This window comes from Oncorhynchus nerka, unplaced genomic scaffold, assembly GCF_034236695.1.
Source record: "Oncorhynchus nerka isolate Pitt River unplaced genomic scaffold, Oner_Uvic_2.0 unplaced_scaffold_1502, whole genome shotgun sequence".
NCBI classification, from domain to species: Eukaryota; Metazoa; Chordata; class Actinopteri; order Salmoniformes; family Salmonidae; genus Oncorhynchus; species Oncorhynchus nerka.
The window spans coordinates 20,588-38,929 of record NW_027039818.1 but is presented as its reverse complement, the minus strand read 5'-3'; positions in this window follow the sequence as shown (position 1 = coordinate 38,929).

Sequence of the window (18,342 nt, the reverse complement as noted above, 5' to 3'; positions counted from 1 at the left end):
GTCGGCCATCTTTTATTTCAAGTCATAAAACATGAGACCAAAACTTGTTTTATTTTTTTACCTTTATTTTACTAGGCAAGTCAGTTAAGAACAAATTCTTATTTTCAATGACGGCCTAGGAACAGTGGGTTAACTGCCAGTTCAGGGGCAGAACAACAGATTTGTACCTTGTCAGCTCGGGGATATGAATTTGCAACCTTCCAGTTACTAGTCCAACGCTCTAACCACTAGGCTACCCTGCCACCTCTACACTCTAACCACTAGGCTACCCTGCCGCCTCTACACTCTAACCACTAGGCTACCCTGCCGCCTCTACACTCTAACCACTAGGCTACCCTGCCGCCTCTACACTCTAACCACTAGGCTACCCTGCCGCCTCTACACTCTAACCACTAGGCTACCCTGCCACCTCTACACTCTAACCACTAGGCTACCCTGCCTCCTCTACACTCTAACCACTAGGCTACCCTGCCACCTCTACACTCTAACCACTAGGCTACCCTGCCGCCTCTACACTCTAACCACTAGGCTACCCTGCCGCCCCTCCACTCTAACCACTAGTCTACCCTGCCTCCTCTACACTCTAACCACTAGGCTACCCTGCCTCCTCTACACTCTAACCACTAGGCTACCCTGCCGCCCCTACACTCTAACCACTAGGCTACCCTGCCTCCTCTACACTCTAACCACTAGGCTACCCTGCCGCCTCTACACTCTAACCACTAGGCTACCCTGCCGCCTCTACACTCTAACCACTAGGCTACCCTGCCTCCTCTACACTCTAACCACTAGGCTACCACTGCCTCCTCTACACTCTAACCACTAGGCTACCCTGCCTCCTCTACACTCTAACCACTAGGCTACCCTGCCGCCTCTACACTCTAACCACTAGTCTACCCTGCCACCTCTACACTCTAACCACTAGGCTACCCTGCCTCCTCTACACTCTAACCACTAGGCTACCCTGCCGCCCCTACACTCTAACCACTAGGCTACCCTGCCTCCTTTACACTCTAACCACTAGGCTACCCTGCCTCCTCTACACTCTAACCACTAGGCTACCCTGCCTCCTTTACCTCTACCCACTAGGCTACCCTGCCTCCTCTACACTCTAACCACTAGTCTACCCTGCCTCCTCTACACTCTAACCACTAGGCTACCCTGCCACCTCTACACTCTAACCACTAGGCTACCCTGCCACCTCTACACTCTAACCACTAGGCTACCCTGCCACCTCTACACTCTAACCACTAGGCTACCCTGCCTCTACACTCTAACCACTAGGCTACCCTGCCGCCTCTACACTCTAACCACTAGGCTACCCTGCCACCTCTACACTCTAACCACCACTAGGCTACCCTGCCTCCTCTACACTCTAACCACTAGGCTACCCTGCCTCCTCTACCTCTGCTACCCTCTCTAACCACTAGGCTAACCACACTCTAACCACTAGGCTACCCTGCCGCCTCTACACTCTAACCACTAGGCTACCCTGCCTAGGCTACCCTCTACACTACACTCTAACCACTAGGCTACCCTGCCGCCTCTACACTCTAACCACTAGGCTACCCTGCCTCCTCTACACTCTAACCACTAGGCTACCCTGCCGCCTCTACACTCTAACCACTAGGCTACCCTGCCACCTCTACACTCTAACCACTAGGCTAACCTGCCGCACACTCTAACCACTAGGCTACCCTGCCTCCTCTCCACTCTAACCACTAGGCTACCCTGCCACTAGGCCCCTCTACACTCTAACCACTAGGCTACCCTGCCCTCTACACTCTAACCACTAGGCTACCCTGCCTCCTCTACACTCTAACCACTAGGCTACCCTGCCACCTCTACACTCTAACCACTAGGCTACCCTGCCACCTCTACACTCTAACCACTAGGCTACCCTGCCTCCTCTACACTCTAACCACTAGGCTACCCTGCCTCCTCTACACTCTAACCACTAGGCTACCCTGCCACCTCTACACTCTAACCACTAGGCTACCCTGCCACCTCTACACTCTAACCACTAGGCTACCCTGCCTCCTCTACACTCTAACCACTAGGCTACCCTGCCTCCTCTACCTCTAACCACTAGGCTAACCACTCTAACCACTAGGCTACCCTGCCTCCTCTACACTCTAACCACTAGGCTACCCTGCCACCTCTACACTCTAACCACTAGGCTACCCTGCCACCTCTACACTCTAACCACTAGGCTACCCTGCCACCTCTACACTCTAACCACTAGGCTACCCTGCCTCCTCTACACTCTAACCACTAGGCTACCCTGCCACCTCTACCTCTAACCACTCTACCCTGCCACCTCTACACTCTAACCACTAGGCTACCCTGCCTCCTCTACACTCTAACCACTAGGCTACCCTGCCTCCTCTACACTCTAACCACTAGGCTACCCTGTCGCCCCATTTACATGAAGCATTTATATTTTGGTTCAGTGTATAACTATGTCCATGTGACGATGTGCTGCGAACTGAGACGTCACCGCTCAAGATGGTAATCCAATCTTTTTGAGAATAGCTGGCTAGTCCTCTGTCCAGTAGATAATATGTAAATATATATCTGATGGAATCTTAAGGCGACATCTGCACTGTTTCTTTTGTCATTGATAGGCTGTACATTTACCTACTCATTTTGTTGACATCGTCCAAGTTCTGATTTCTCATTCATTCTCCCTCCTCCAATGTATTCCATATTGCCCATTTCATCACTAGACAGTAGCAACAAACTATTTAAAAACCGGTGCTAATTTCAATCAACCTTTTAAAAAGGGTAGTAGACATTTTACAGTCGACATTCCTCGATCCTCGTCTAGCTCTAAACTAATGAGACTTTTTCAGTATGTAAAAAGTAACAGAGCACAAAACACACATTATTTTCGTAAACCTAAAATAATAATTGAGTTTTGACTGAATACATATTTATTAAATGTTTCAAAACAATACATTATACTATAGACCTGCTAACTTACTCACATCCAGCATAAAAACAAATTAGAAACAGAATAAACTAAAATAATTCTGTATTTTTTTCTGATGTAACAGTTGTTCATGAAGTAAACATTGTATGACTTGGTGAAGGTGCGGTAGAAAGAAACTGTCTGTTTTCCTCCCCCTCCTTCATCCGTTGTATTCATTCAACATGGCATTTGGAGATTCCTGTGAACAGTCATAAACATGTCATTCTGAACAGAAACATCTTCCTATAATAAGAATTTAGACCAGTTGACGATTCAACAGAATTCAGTCTTGTTCATGTTGATTATAGTTACAACATGAGACAGATAGCAAGCCATGCTATATCAGACCGTATACCACGGGTATGAGTCAATATTCATTGTTTACTGTTGTTGTTTTTAATAGCAATAAGGTATCCTTGGGGGTTTGTGGTATATGGCCAATATACCCTGCTAAGGGCTGTATCCAGGCACTCCATGTTGTGTGGTGCTAGGAACAGCCCTTAGCCTTGGTACATTGTTCATACACAACAAACCCCTGAGCTTCCTTATTGCTTAAATACAACACAGATACAGATTATGAGCATGTGAGGATAATGTTACTACTACTAGCTTGCTCTCTCCCTGCTTTTCCCCGAACATGTTTATCTGATAGTTGGTATTGTTCTAGCTTGCTCATTCAAAGCAGGCCTTTGTCCTCCTCTTCAGATGCTTGAATACATGATCATCATGATGTGGCTGTAATATGGACGTTCCCTCAGAACAACATCTAGACCCACTCTTAGAAAGAAGGGTCCCAAAAGGGTTCTTCATCTGTCCCCATAGAAGAACCCTTTTTTAGTTCGAGGTAGAACCATTTTGGGTTCCATGTAGAACACTCTGTGGAAAGGGTTCTACATGGAACCCAAAATGGTTCTACTTGGAACCAAAAGGGTTCTACTTGTAACCAAAAGGGTTCTTCAGAAGGTCATCCAATGGGGACAGCAGAATAACTTTAAGATCTTATTCCCCATTCTCCATTGTCTAGAATCTGCAGGGAGCTAGCCTGTTCTACTAAAACATTAGCTAATTGCTAAGATAGCCAACTTTAGCAAATGTATCTCAGCTTCCTAACTAGCAAAGCTAACCAATTACACAACAAATATACACAAAGTAAACAATGATTTTCTAAACTAATGTTAGTCTCAAACAAATTACAAGTAGAAAGAACTATTCTGTTCCACAACGAAACAACCATTAGTTAGATGGTAGACAGAAGACTATTGCTAGCTAGCTAACCAGCCATGCTATTTAAATGAAAATAAGCTAACTAGCCAGCGTCAGCTTTGTAGTTCTAATGCTATGTGGAAAAAGTAGTTTTAATTTCTTCCTCCATTTTTCCCACCAATGTCTTGCTGTAGCGTTTACATTCTGTAAATGTGATTGACTAATTTTAACAATTTGATCCGTTGTTAGAAACATCTCCTCCCTCCCTGAGTAAGCGATTCATCGCAACAATGCCTGGAAGTCAAACAAAGTCTATTATTTTGAGGTGGGATGGGCTCCAACGTGGAGCGATCAGACTCATGAGATTGTGTCGGTGCACCACACAGGCGTTGAGAGCGTGTGCGGTGGTACAATAACATGCGTCTGAAAGTTTAAGGAAGGAACACAACTCCATCCAGGTCACCAGGACGGATCAGCCACTGAATTATACTTGTGAGGAAACATACCATAACCTGTTCAGACAACACCCTCCAGGGGGCAGTAAATCATCAACCCTGTCTTTATACCTGTTCCCTGTCTTTATACCTGTTCAGATAACACCCTCCAGGGGGCAGTAAATCACCATCCTTGTCTTTATACCTGTTCAGACAACACCCCCCAGGGGGCAGTAAATCACCATCCTTGTCTTTATACCTGTTCAGACAACACCCTCCAGGGGGCAGTAAATCACCAACCTTGTCTTTATACCCATTCAAACAACTCCCTCCAGGGGGCAGTAAATCACCAACCTTGTCTTTATACCCATTCAAACAACTCCCTCCAGGGGGCAGTAAATCACCAACCTTGTCTTTATACCCATTCAAACAACTCCCTCCAGGGGGCAGTAAATCATGTCAAGAGAATTATGTTCTCAGTGTTCATCTCAGTGTTCATAAACCCCATTTGAATTGATTACTCAGCCTGATACCCAGAATTTGTAGGAAACTGGTTGTAATGAATCAGACGGAGGCCCAGCTACAATTGTCAGGAAGGTTTATTTAAAGAGCTCTGCCTTTCATTTCCTGTACATTGGTCTATGTACCTCACATTTAGTCATAAATGTCCCTCCTCCTCTCAGATACAATGGCAACATAGTTATCAAGTATTCTCCTACTCACAAATTGTCTGCTACCTGTTAAACAATCTACTACAAGCCCAAGGTCTCTCCCCTCACTTGGTGGGGACAAGATGTCCTGTAAGGAACACAGTATTCCAGCCGGTCTAACGATATCTCCATTCGTTTCTAACAAGGAACAGAAAGTCCTTGTTCTTATTCTTGACTAAAACTACACACATTAGATTTAGTGTTATGATTCTAATAAGATTCATACAATCATACAGTGACAGGGTAGTATTCGGGTAGTTATCGTACCACGTTAAATGTATACATCATTTAGTCATTATTCATTAAAACAAATCCCATAACAATCACCATCCTTGTCTTTAAACCCATTCAGACAACACCCTCCAGGGGGCAGTAAATTACCATCCTTGTCTTTAAACCCATTCAGACAACACCCTCCAGGGGGCAGTAAATCACCAACCTTGTCTTTATACCCATTCAGACAACACCCTCCAGCAGGCAGTAAATTACCAACCTGGTCTTTATACCCATTCAGACAACTTGGGGGCTTTAACCTGCCTACCCATTCAGACAACACCCTCCAGCAGGCAGTAAATTACCAACCTGGTCTTTATACCCATTCAGACAACACCCTCCAGCAGGCAGTAAATCACCAACCTTGTCTTTATACCCATTCAGACAACTCCCTCCAGGGGGCAGTAAATCACCAACCTTGTCTTTATACCCATTCAGACAACTCCCTCCAGGGGGCAGTAAATTACCAACCTGGTCTTTATACCCATTCAGACAACACCCTCCAGCAGGCAGTAAATCACCAACCTTGTCTTTATACCCATTCAGACAACTCCCTCCAGGGGGCAGTAAATCACCAACCTTGTCTTTATACCCATTCAGACAACACCCTCCAGGGGGCAGTAAATCACCAACCTTGTCTTTATACCCATTCAGACAACTCCCTCCAGGGGCAGTAAATCACCAACCTTGTCTTTATACCCATTCAGACAACACCCTCCAGGGGGCAGTAAATTACCAACCTTGTCTTTATACCCGTTCAGACAACACCCTCCAGGGGGCAGTAAATCACCAACCTTGTCTTTATACCTGTTCAGACAACTCCCTCCAGGGGGCAGTAAATCACCAACCTTGTCTTTATACCTGTTCAGACAACAGCCTCCAGGGGGCAGTAAATTACCAACCTTGTCTTTATACCTGTTCAGACAACTCCCTCCAGGGGGTAGTAAATCACCAACCTTGTCTTTATACCTGTTCAGACAACTCCCTCCAGGGGGCAGTGTGCACCGTTTGTAGTTTGTTTACCAACTCATAGAAGTAGTAGAAGAACAAAATGTACTACTTCAGAATGGAGATGGCCTCGATGGCACTGCCTGTGATCTCACAGACACCTTAATGGGGCCAGTACAGTTATGCAATATCTATCTAAGTCTCTGTTTCAAACACATACAAAAGATACCCCATAAGAAATTTGGAAAAAAGTTAGGCTGCTAGAAAATTCACAGATTGTTTGCTATAGTTGAATCAGGGTTTGATTATTTGTTACAGTGTGTTTTTTTCCGTTTGGTTGTTTTCACATTGTCAAAAACTTTAAAACAAACTACAATACTTCAACAAAATAAATGTGTGTATTGGAAGATACACCGCCTGCTTAGTCAGTACCAGTTCTGCCGAATTCATCTCACACCAAGGCTGGAACCTGTTCTGCCAGATTCTCTAAAAGGACGTTGGAGGCGGCTTATGGTAGAAAAAATCACAATAAATTATCTGGTAACTGCTCTGGTTGACATTCCTGCACTCAGCATGTAAATAGCACACTTCCTCAAAACATCTGTGGTATTGTGTTGTGTGACAAAACTGCACATTTTAGGGTGGCCTTTTAGGGTGGTCTTTTTGTCCCCAGCAGAATGTTCACCTGTGTAACGATCACGTTGTTTAATCAGCTTCTTGATATGCCACACCTACCAGGTGAATGGAATATCTTGGCAAATGAGAAATAATCACCCACATGGATGTAAAGACATTTGATAGAAATAAGCTTTTTGTGCTCATGGATCATTTCCTGTATTTTTTTTTCAGCTCATGAAACACGGAACCAACACTTTACGTTGCGTTTACACTCTGAGTGTACAAAACATTAAGGACACCATGTCTTTCCATGACATAAACTGACAGGGGAATCCAGGTGAAAGTTCAGATCCCTTATTGATGTCACTTGCTAAATCCACTACAATCAGTGTAGATGAAGGGGAGGAGACGGGTTAAAGAAGGATGTTGAAGCCTTGAGACAATTGTGCATGAATTGCATACGACAGCTTGATGAAAACCAGTCGATATTCAGGTCCCCAAGAAAGTAGATTCTCTGTTTACCGTCACATATACTCATTCTAAAATGGATTACATCCCCCCCCTCATCAATCTACACACAATACCCCATAATGACAAAGCAAAAAAACAGATTTATAGAAATATGGAAAAAAGTTAGACGGCCAGAAAATTCACAGTTGTATGGACTTCACAAAGCTATGGAAGTGAACTGAAAGTGAAAAAATGCACACAGTTGCAATGTAAGTTCCTCGGCGTACACATCACAGACAAACTGAATTGGTCCACTCACACAGACAGCATCGTGAAGATGGCACAGCAGCGCCTCTTCAACCTCAGGAGGCTGAAGAAATTCGGCTTGTCACCAAAAGCACTCACAAACTTCTACAGATGCACAATCGAGAGCATCCTGGCGGGCTGTATCACCGCCTGGTACAGCAACTGCTCCGCCCTCAACCGTAAGGCTCTCCAGAGGGTAGTGAGGTCTGCACAACGCATCACCGGGGGCAAACTACCTGCCCTCCAGGACACCTACACCACCCGATGTTACAGGAAGGCCATAAAGATCATCAAGGACAACAACCACCCGAGCCACTGCCTGTTCACCCCGCTATCATCCAGAAGGCGAGGTCAGTCCAGGTGCATCAAAGCTGGGACCGAGAGACTGAAAAACAGCTTCTATCTCAAGGCCATCAGACTGTTAAACAGCCACCACTAACATTGAGTGGCTGCTGCCAACACACTGACACTGACTCAACTCCAGCCACTTTAATAATGGGAATTGATGGGAAATGATGTAAAATATATCACTAGCCACTTTAACTATGCCACTTTGTTTACTTTGTTTACATACTCATCTCATATGTATATACTGTACTCGATACCATCTACTGTATCTTGCCTCTTCCGCTCTGTACCATCACTCATTCATATATCTTTATGTACATATTCTTTATCCCCTTACACTGTGTATAAGACAGTAGTCTTGGAATTGTTAGTTAGATTACTTGTTGGTTATTACTGCATTGTCGGAACTAGAAGCACAAGCATTTCGCTACACTCCCATTAACATCTGCTAACCATGTGTATGTGACAAATACAATTTGATTTGATTTGATTTGATGTGTTATTCCCAACCGATTGGCTGTTTTTCTGGTTGCAAAACAAATTAACCTTCTGCACGTGTGTGATTCTCTACTTAACAATATTTTGCTCCCTCTACTGCCACTTCCCCCTGTGTGTGTGTGTGTGTGTGTGTGTGTGTGTGTGTGTGTGTGTGTGTGTGTGTGTGTGTGTGTGTGTGTGTGTGTGTGTGTGTAGTTGGGACAGTTAGCTAACTGTTCAGAATTAATTTTGTTTTATATATTTTTTTAGATACAATGTTATTATTATTATAAATTGTCATAAAGGCTGCTATTCTACTTTAAATGAAAAAATACCTCGGGAGGAAAACATTTGGCAACGATAGTCTTTTGATCTTGTCTCTGCAACATCATTTGGTTTTATAGCTCCAGGGAAAGGCTTCCGATTCGCTAGCACACCCTCAGGTTATTCATTAAACCAATATGATATTTAAATTGGTTATTCATAAAACCAATATGATATTTAAATTGGTTATTCATAAACCAATATGATATCTCAAATTGCTGTATTCCCATTAAAACCCCAAACATGATATTTAAATTGGTTATCCCTCAAAACCTAAAAAACCAATATGATATTTAAATGGGTTATTCATTAAACAGAACATGGCCAAGATGTTCAAATGTTCATAAATGACCAGTATGGTCATTAAACCAGATAGTTGATATTGGAGCAGCAGCACGGCCAGGTGGACTGGGGAACATATTCTTTATCCCCTTACACTGGTTTGGGGCTCAGGTCCTCACTGAGAGAAAGAAAGAGAGGAGGAGAGAAAACCAATATGATATTTAAATGTGGTCTTCCTTATTCATCTGAAGAGGAGAGGCGAAAACCAAAATGCGGCGTGGTATGTGTTCATCATGAATTTTAATATTGAACACTGCAACACTCAAAAACAATAAACCAATGATGATATTTAAAATGAGACCTGTGCTGTTATTAACATAGACAATCACCCAAAATGAACAGTGAAATTGGTTGATTCAATCAAACAACTAATGACACCTGCCTCTGATTGAAACAGATACTGGTGTAACAAGAAATACCCAAATCATAGAAAAACAAACATAGACTGCCCACCCCAACTCACGCCCTGACCATACTAAATAATGACAAAGCAAAGGAAATAAAGGTCAGAACGTGACAACAGGACACCGAATAGGACAGGAGAAGTACTCCAGATATAACAAACTGACCCTAGGGACTACTGCAGCATAAATACTGGAGGCTGAGACAGGAGGGGTCAGGAGACTGTGGTCCTACGATATTTAAATTGGTTATTCATAAAACCAATATGATATTTAAATTGGTTATTCATAAAACCAATATGATATTTAAACAGATCACAAGGTTACCTTTGGGACCAGCTGCAGAGGAATAAGCATGAAGGGAACATGATGCACTTCAGGAACTGCCAGGAATAAGCATCACTTCAGGGACTGCCAGGAATAAGCATCACTTCAGGGACTGCCAGGAATAAGCATCACTTCAGGGACTGCCAGGAATAAGCATCACTTCAGGGACTGCCAGGAATAAGCATCACTTCAGGGACTGCCAGGAATAAGCATCACTTCAGGAACTGCCAGGACTAAGCATCACTTCAGGGACTGCCAGGAATAAGCATCACTTCATGGACTGCCAGGAATAAGCATCACTTCAGGGACTTCCAGGAATAAGCATCACTTCAGGAACTGCCAGGAATAAGCATCACTTCAGGGACTGCCAGGAATAAGCATCACTTCAGGGACTGCCAGGAATAAGCATCACTTCAGGGACTGCCAGGAATAAGCATCACTTCAGGGACTGCCAGGAATAAGCATCACTTCAGGGACTGCCAGGAATAAGCGTCACTTCAGGGACTGCCAGGAATAAGCATCACTTCAGGGACTGCCAGGAATAAGCATCACTTCAGGGACTGCCAGGAATAAGCATCACTTCAGGGACTCCCAGGAATAAGCGTCACTTCAGGGACTGCCGGGAATAAGCATCACTTCAGGGACTTCCAGGAATAAGCATCACTTCAGGGACTGCCAGGAATAAGCATCACTTCAGGGACTCCCAGGAATAAGCGTCACTTCAGGGACTGCCAGGAATAAGCGTCACTTCAGGGACTGCCAGGAATAAGCGTCACTTCAGGGACTGCCAGGAATAAGCGTCACAGCGGATGACATCACGGCTGTGGTGCAAAAATGGAAGAAGCAGCGGCAGGACCATGACCACAACCTGACTCAGCTCTTACAAAGAGCAAAGGGAGATTCATCTAAAGTTGAGTAAAGACTAAAGTTAAGCTCAGGCTCAGAAGTGCTTTCATACACGGGACATCTTTTGACAGCTGAAGGCCAGAAGCCAGACCCAGAATTGAGAAGGAATGCCTAGCCATAGTGTTCGCCTGTGACCGTTTTGATCAATACCTTCAACGTAGGGACTTTATCAAGGTGCACACTGATAACAAGCAGCTTGAGGTTATCTTTATATAAAAAAACTATTCTGTCTGCCCCCAAGTGATTTCAAAGGATGATGCTAAAGCATCAGCGTTATCAACTACAGGTAGAATACAAGAAAGGAGTAGAGCTTCACATTGTAGATGTTCTTGTCTAGAGCAGCGCACTACCAACAACTAGTTGGTAGTGTCCAAACGGTCATATTGTCTTTAGTGTAGAAACTAGACTTGTTCCCCTAGATCGGGAGTGTCAGAGGCGTTCTCTCCCCTAGGGTTTTGGGTCTAGTTTCTACTTTTTATTCAATGTTTACAAGTCACACAGTTGTACATGTTATTACAGTTTATTTTTTGTCCTTAATCTATAACATCAAACATCATCAAAACACTTACTACTATTAAAGCCTTATGTATTAGAACAAGTGGTTAATTACCTTAGTGCAGGTTGACCTGGTTATTCAGTGAAATTCTACTGTTAGTTTAGCTTTTTCTTGTTGATCACTCACCTTCTTCCTCATCGGAACGTAAGGTTTCTCATCATTAACCAAGCTTCCTGCCATCCAGGACCTCTATTTACCTTTATTTAACTAGGCAAGTCAGTTAAGAACAAATTATTATTTTCAATGACGGCCTAGGAACAGTGGGTTAACTGCCTTGTTCAGGGGCAGAACGACAGATTTGTACCTTGTCAGCTCGGGGATTTGAACTTGCAACCTTCTGAGCTATACTACCAAGACCAAGCTACTACTACTACTGTCACTGTGTTACTCTCAACATTCTCTATTAGAGGTTATTAAATGTAGAGTTAAGTTGTTATGTAATGTACTATCATTGTTTCCTCTGTAGATCGGTTGGCAGAATGTCTCTGCTGCTTTGTTGTGTTGTGATGGCTCTGCACCTGGCAAAAGGTCAATATGAAACTTGAAAAACAGACGGTGTTTGTGTAAACAGTTAAAATGATTGATAAAGAAAACCCTCTGTGTTCTGTTAAAACACTGTATTCTGTAGCCTATCTACTGTATGTTGATTACTGGGAACAATCTCAATAAATATTGTTTAAAAAAATATTACGATTATGTGTATTTTTCTTGAAATAAATATTTAACCACTTTCAGAATGTTTGTTATTTCACTTGTTATATTTTCCACAGCCTAACTAAAAACATCTCCCCTGTGACAACGATATGCGGTGTATGAGTAACAAACCAGCGGTTTAGTGGAGAGATGGAGAAATAGGGAATGTTGCATGGATTCCACCTATAGATGTGTACATCAGACAAGACACAGTGGTGGACTGAATTTACATTAAGAAAAACTTTAGCATAATGTCAAAGCGGAGCTGGTATTCCTTTCCAGAAACAACCCTTAACCACTAGACACATACCGTAAACTGTATGAAAACAAACACAAACAAAGAAAAATAGCTTTTTTTATAAAGGTAATATGGAGGATTCACTTCCTTGTGTAAAAACATCCTGCCAATGACAAGGCAAAAGGGGAAATCCTTCAATTCAGGTTGTACCATCTAATCGATGTTATGTAAGAGATAATCAACGAGGGGCTATGGGTTCAATGGAAAATAATGACATGGAAGGTGTGTTCAGTGACATGCTAGGGATTAGATTTGACCATTTAAAACCAATACAACCACATGTTTATATAATCCATTTAAAATGATTGAGGATTACAAGTTCAAATTGAAAATACTTGAAAACGAATTATATGCACAAGATTATAATATGAAAACAAGTAGTTATAACTACATTGAACAAACAATATCAACTCAACATGCAACAATTTAAATTGATTTTACTGAGCTACAGTTCTTATAAGGAAACCAGTCAATGGAAATACATTCACCAGGCACTAATCTGTTGATTTCACATGACTAGAAATATAGATATGTATCTGTTAGTCAAAGATGACTTTTAAAAAGGTAGGGGCTTGGATCAGACAACTAGTCAGTGTCTGGTGTGACCATCATTTGATCAGGCTGTTGATTGTGGCATGCTGTTTTTTTGTAGTTTTTTTCACCTTATTTAACCAGGTAGGTCAGATGAGAACAAGTTCTCATTTACAACCTGGCCAAGTTAAAGCAAAGCAGTGCGACAAAAACAACAAGACAGTTACACATAAACAAAAGTACTGTCAATAACACAATAGAAAAATCTATATACAAATGGAGTAAGGAGGCAAAGCAATACATAGGCCATAGTAGCAAAGTAATTACAAAGTTTGTTCTATTCACTGCTTTAGCACACTCTGCCAACCCGGATGTTCTAGCTGTGTCTGAATCCTGGCTTAGGAAGACCACCAAAAATTCAGACATTTTAATTCCAAACTACAACATTTTCAGACAAGATAGAACTGCCAAAGGGGGCAGTGTTGCAATCTACTGCAAAGATAGCCTGCAGAGTTCTGTCCTACTATCCAGGTCTGTACCCAAACAATTTGAACTTCTACTTTTAAAAATCCACCTCTCTAAAAACAAGTCTCTCACCGTTGCCGCCTGCTATAGACCACCCTCTGCCCCCAGCTGTGCTCTGGACACCATATGTGAACTGATTGCCCCCCATCTATCTTCAGAGCTCGTGCTGCTAGGCGACCTAAACTGGAACATGCTTAACACCCCAGCCATCCTACAATCTAAACTTGATGCCCTCAATCTCACACAAATGATCAATGAACCTACCAGGTACCCCCAAAGCCTTAAACACGGGCACCCTCATAGATATCATCCTAACCAACTTCCCTCTAAATACACCTCTGCTGTCTTCAACCAAGATCTCAGCGATCACTGCCTCATTGCCTGCATCCGTAATGGGTCAGCGGTCAAACGACCTCCACTCATCACTGTAAAACGCTCCCTGAAACACTTCAGCGAGCAGGCCTTTCTAATCGACCTGGCCGGGGTATCCTGGAAGGATATTGATCTCATCCCGTCAGTAGAGGATGCCTGGATATTTTTTTAAATGCCTTCCTAACCATCTTAACCTGTTGCTTCTACTCGGGGCGCTTGCGTCCCAACTAGAGCTCTGGAAATGCAAATGCGCTACGCTAAATGCTAATAGTATTAGTTAAAACTCAAAAGTTCATTAAAATACACATGCAGGGTATCGAATTAAAGCTACACTCGTTGTGAATCCAGGCAACAAGTCAGATTTTTAAAATGCTTTTCGGCGAAAGCATGAGAAGCTATTATCTGATAGCATGCAACACCCCAAAAGACCCACAGGGGACGTAAACAAAATAATTAGCATTCCGGCGTTACACAAACCGCACAATAAAATAGAAAACATTCATTACCTTTCACCATCTTCTTTGTTGGCACTCCTAGATCTCCCATAAACACTATTTGGGTCTTTATTTCGATTAAATCGGTCCATATAAAGCCTAGATATCGTTATATGTAGACTGTGTGATAAACGAAAAAAACATAGTTTCAAAACGTAACGTCATTTTTTAATAAGCGATAAAATTCATCAGGAGGCGATGTAAAGATCATTAGCTGTCCGTCTGGAAAAATGTCCGGCTAGAAACTCAACGAAAATATCCGGTCCTAGACCGGATTAGATACGGTGTCCTGTATGTGTTTGACCAAGAAAAAACTCGAAGGGAAATGACAAGACTCTAGACACCCTGTGGAAGCTGTAGGTACTGCAACCTCAGTCAATTAATTGTGGTTCACGTTTATCAATGGGTTCAAGTAGCGCATGGATATATTTTCCCCATTTTCAGTGATCAGTTTTTCCTGTGCTTTTCGATGTAAATGCCGTTCTGGTAAAGCCACAGCAGTGATTTAACCAGTTTTTAAACGTCTGAGTGTTTTCTATCCACACAGACTAAGCAAATGCATATACTATATTCCTGGCATGAGTAGCAGGGCGCTGAAATGTTGCGCGATTTTTAACAGAATGTTCAAAAAAGTAGAGGGTCGACTGAAGAGGTTAAGAGGTTAAATAAACATGCCCCATTCAAGAAATTTAGAACCAGGAACAGATATAGCCCTTGGTTCTCCCCAGACCTGACTGCCCTTAACCAACAAAAAAACATCCTATGGCGTTCTGCATTAGCATCGAACAGCCCCGTGATATGCAGCTGTTCAGGGAAGCTAGAAACCGTTATACACAGGCAGTCAGAAAAGCCAAGGCTAGCTTTTTCAAGCAGAAATTTGCTTCCTGCAACACTAACTCAAAAAGTTCTGGGACACTGTAAAGTCCATGGAGAATAAGAACACCTCCTCCCAGCTGCCCACTGCACTGAAGATAGGAAACACTGTCACCACTGATAAATCCACCATAATTGAGAATTTCAATACGCATTTTCTACGGCTGGCCATGCTTTCCACCTGGCTACTCCTACCCCGGTCAACAGCACTGCACCCCCAACAGCAACTCGCCCAAGCCTTCCCAATTTCTCCTTCTCCCAAATCCATTCAGCTGATGTTCTGAAAGAGCTGAAAAATCTGGACCCCTACAAATCAGCCGGGCTAGACAATCTGGACCCTTTCTTTCTAAAATTATCTGCCGAAATTGTTGCCACCCCTATTACTAGCCTGTTCAACCTCTCTTTCGTGTCGTCTGAGATTCCCAAAGATTGGAAAGCAGCTGCGGTCATCCCCTCTTCAAAGGGGGACACTCTTGACCCAAACTGCTACAGACCTATATCTATCCTACCATGTCTTTCTAAGGTCTTCGAAAGCCAAGTCAACAAACAGATTACCGATCATTTCGAATCTCACCATACCTTCTCTATTATGCAATCTGGTTTCAGAGCTGGTCATGGGTGCACCTCAGCCACACTCAAGGTCCTAAACGATATCTTAACCGCCATCGATAAGAAACATTACTGTGCAGCCGTATTCATTGATCTGGCCAAGGCTTTCGACTCTGTCAATCTCCACATCCTCATCGGCAGACTCGACAGCCTTGGTTTCTCAAATGATTGCCTCGCCTGGTTCACCACCTACTTCTCTGACAGAGTTCAGTGTGTCAAATCGGAGGGTCTGCTGTCCAGACCTCTGGCAGTCTCTATGGGGGTGCCACAGGGTTCAATTCTTGGACCGACTCTCTTCTCTGTATACATCAATGAGGTCGCTCTTGCTGCTGGTGAGTCTCTGATCCACCTCTACGCAGACGACACCATTCTGTATACTTCCGGCCCTTCTTTGGACACTGTGTTAAAAACCTCTTAGGGAGGCTGCGAATTTTCGCAGCTTTTTGTTAAAAATCGTGCAACATTTCAGCGCCCTGCTACTCATGCCAGGAATATAGTATATGCATATGATTAGTATGTGTGGATAGAAAACACTCAGGCGTTTCTAAAACTGGTTAAATCACGGCTGTGACTATAACAGAACGTGCGTTTCATCGAAAAGTGCAGGAAAATCTGATCACTGAAAATGGAAAAAAATATCCATGCGCCTCTTCAAACATTTGTTAAAGGTGACCCAGATTAAATGAGGTCGAGGTTGCAATACCTACAGCTTCCACACGATGTCAACAGGCTTGTCATTTGCCTAGTCTTTGTTTCTTGGTCAAACGAAGAAGAGACAAGCCATTTCTTCAGGTGTCCGACCGGATATTTTGGTTGAGATTTACCCAGACATTATTTCCAGACGGACAGCTATAGAATATACTTCGCCTCGTAATCAATTCGATCGCTTATTAACGTTTACTAATACCTAAAGTTGCATTACAAAAGTGTTTTGTGAAAGTTTATCGTCAACTTTTTTAATTTAAAAAAATGACGTTATGTTAAAAAACGCTATTTTTTTCGTTGATCACACACTCTTCATAGATCGATATCTAGGCTATATATGGACCGATTTAATCGAAAAAAGACCCAAAATGATGTTTATGGGACATCTAGGAGTGCCAAGAAAGAAGCTCGTCAAAGGTAATGAATGTTTAATATTTTATTTCTGCGTTTTGGGTAGCCCCGGCTATCGCAAAATCTGTCGTTAGGTGACGTTGCAGTATTTTGGGCGTACATGTTATCAGATAATAGCTTCTCATGCTTTCGCCGAAAAGCATTTTACAAATCTGACTTGGTGGATAGATTCACAACGAGTGTAGCTTTAATTCAGTACATTGTATGTGCATTTTAATGAAAGTTTGAGTTTTATCAAAAACTATACGTGGCGCACCTGAAATTTCCGCAGATTGTTGTTCCCACAGCGGGAGCACTTCCCTAACAAAGAGGTAGTTGTTTGGGCTAAATTATAGGTGGGCTATGTACAACAACCCTCCAGGCAAGCTTCAATGCCATACAAATCTCCTTCCGTGGCCTCCAATTGCTCTTAAATACAAGTAAAACTAAATGCATGCTCTTCAACCGATCGCTACCTGCACCTACGCGCCTGTCCAACATCACTACTCTGGACGGCTCTGACTTAGAATACGTGGACAACTACAAATACTTAGGTGTCTGGTTAGACTGTAAACTCTCCTTCCAGACCCATATCAAACATCTCCAATCCAAAGTTAAATCTAGAATTGGCTTCCTATTTTACAACAAAGCATCCTTCACTCATGCTGCCAAACATACCCTTGTAAAACTGACCATCCTACCAATCCTCGACTTTGGCGATGTCATTTACAAAATAGCCTCCAATACCCTACTCAACAAATTGGATGCAGTCTATCACAGTGCAATCCGTTTTGTCACCAAAGCCCCATATACTACCCACCATTGCGACCTGTACGCTCTCGTTGGCTGGCCCTCGCTTCATACTCGTCGCCAAACCCACTGGCTCCATGTCATCTACAAGACCCTGCTAGGTAAAGTCCCCCTTATCTCAGCTCGCTGGTCACCATAGCATCTCCCACCTGTAGCACACGCTCCAGTAGGTATATCTCTCTAGTCACCCCCAAAACCAATTCTTTCTTTGGCCGCCTCTCCTTCCAGTTCTCTGCTGCCAATGACTGGAACGAACTACAAAAATCTCTGAAATTGGAAACACTTATCTCCCTCACTAGCTTTAAGTACCAACTGTCAGAGCATCTTACAGATTACTGCACCTGTACATAGCCCACCTATAATTCAGCCCAAACAACTACCTCTTTCCCAACTGTATTTAATTTATTTATTTATTTTGCTCATTTGCACCCCATTATTTTTATTT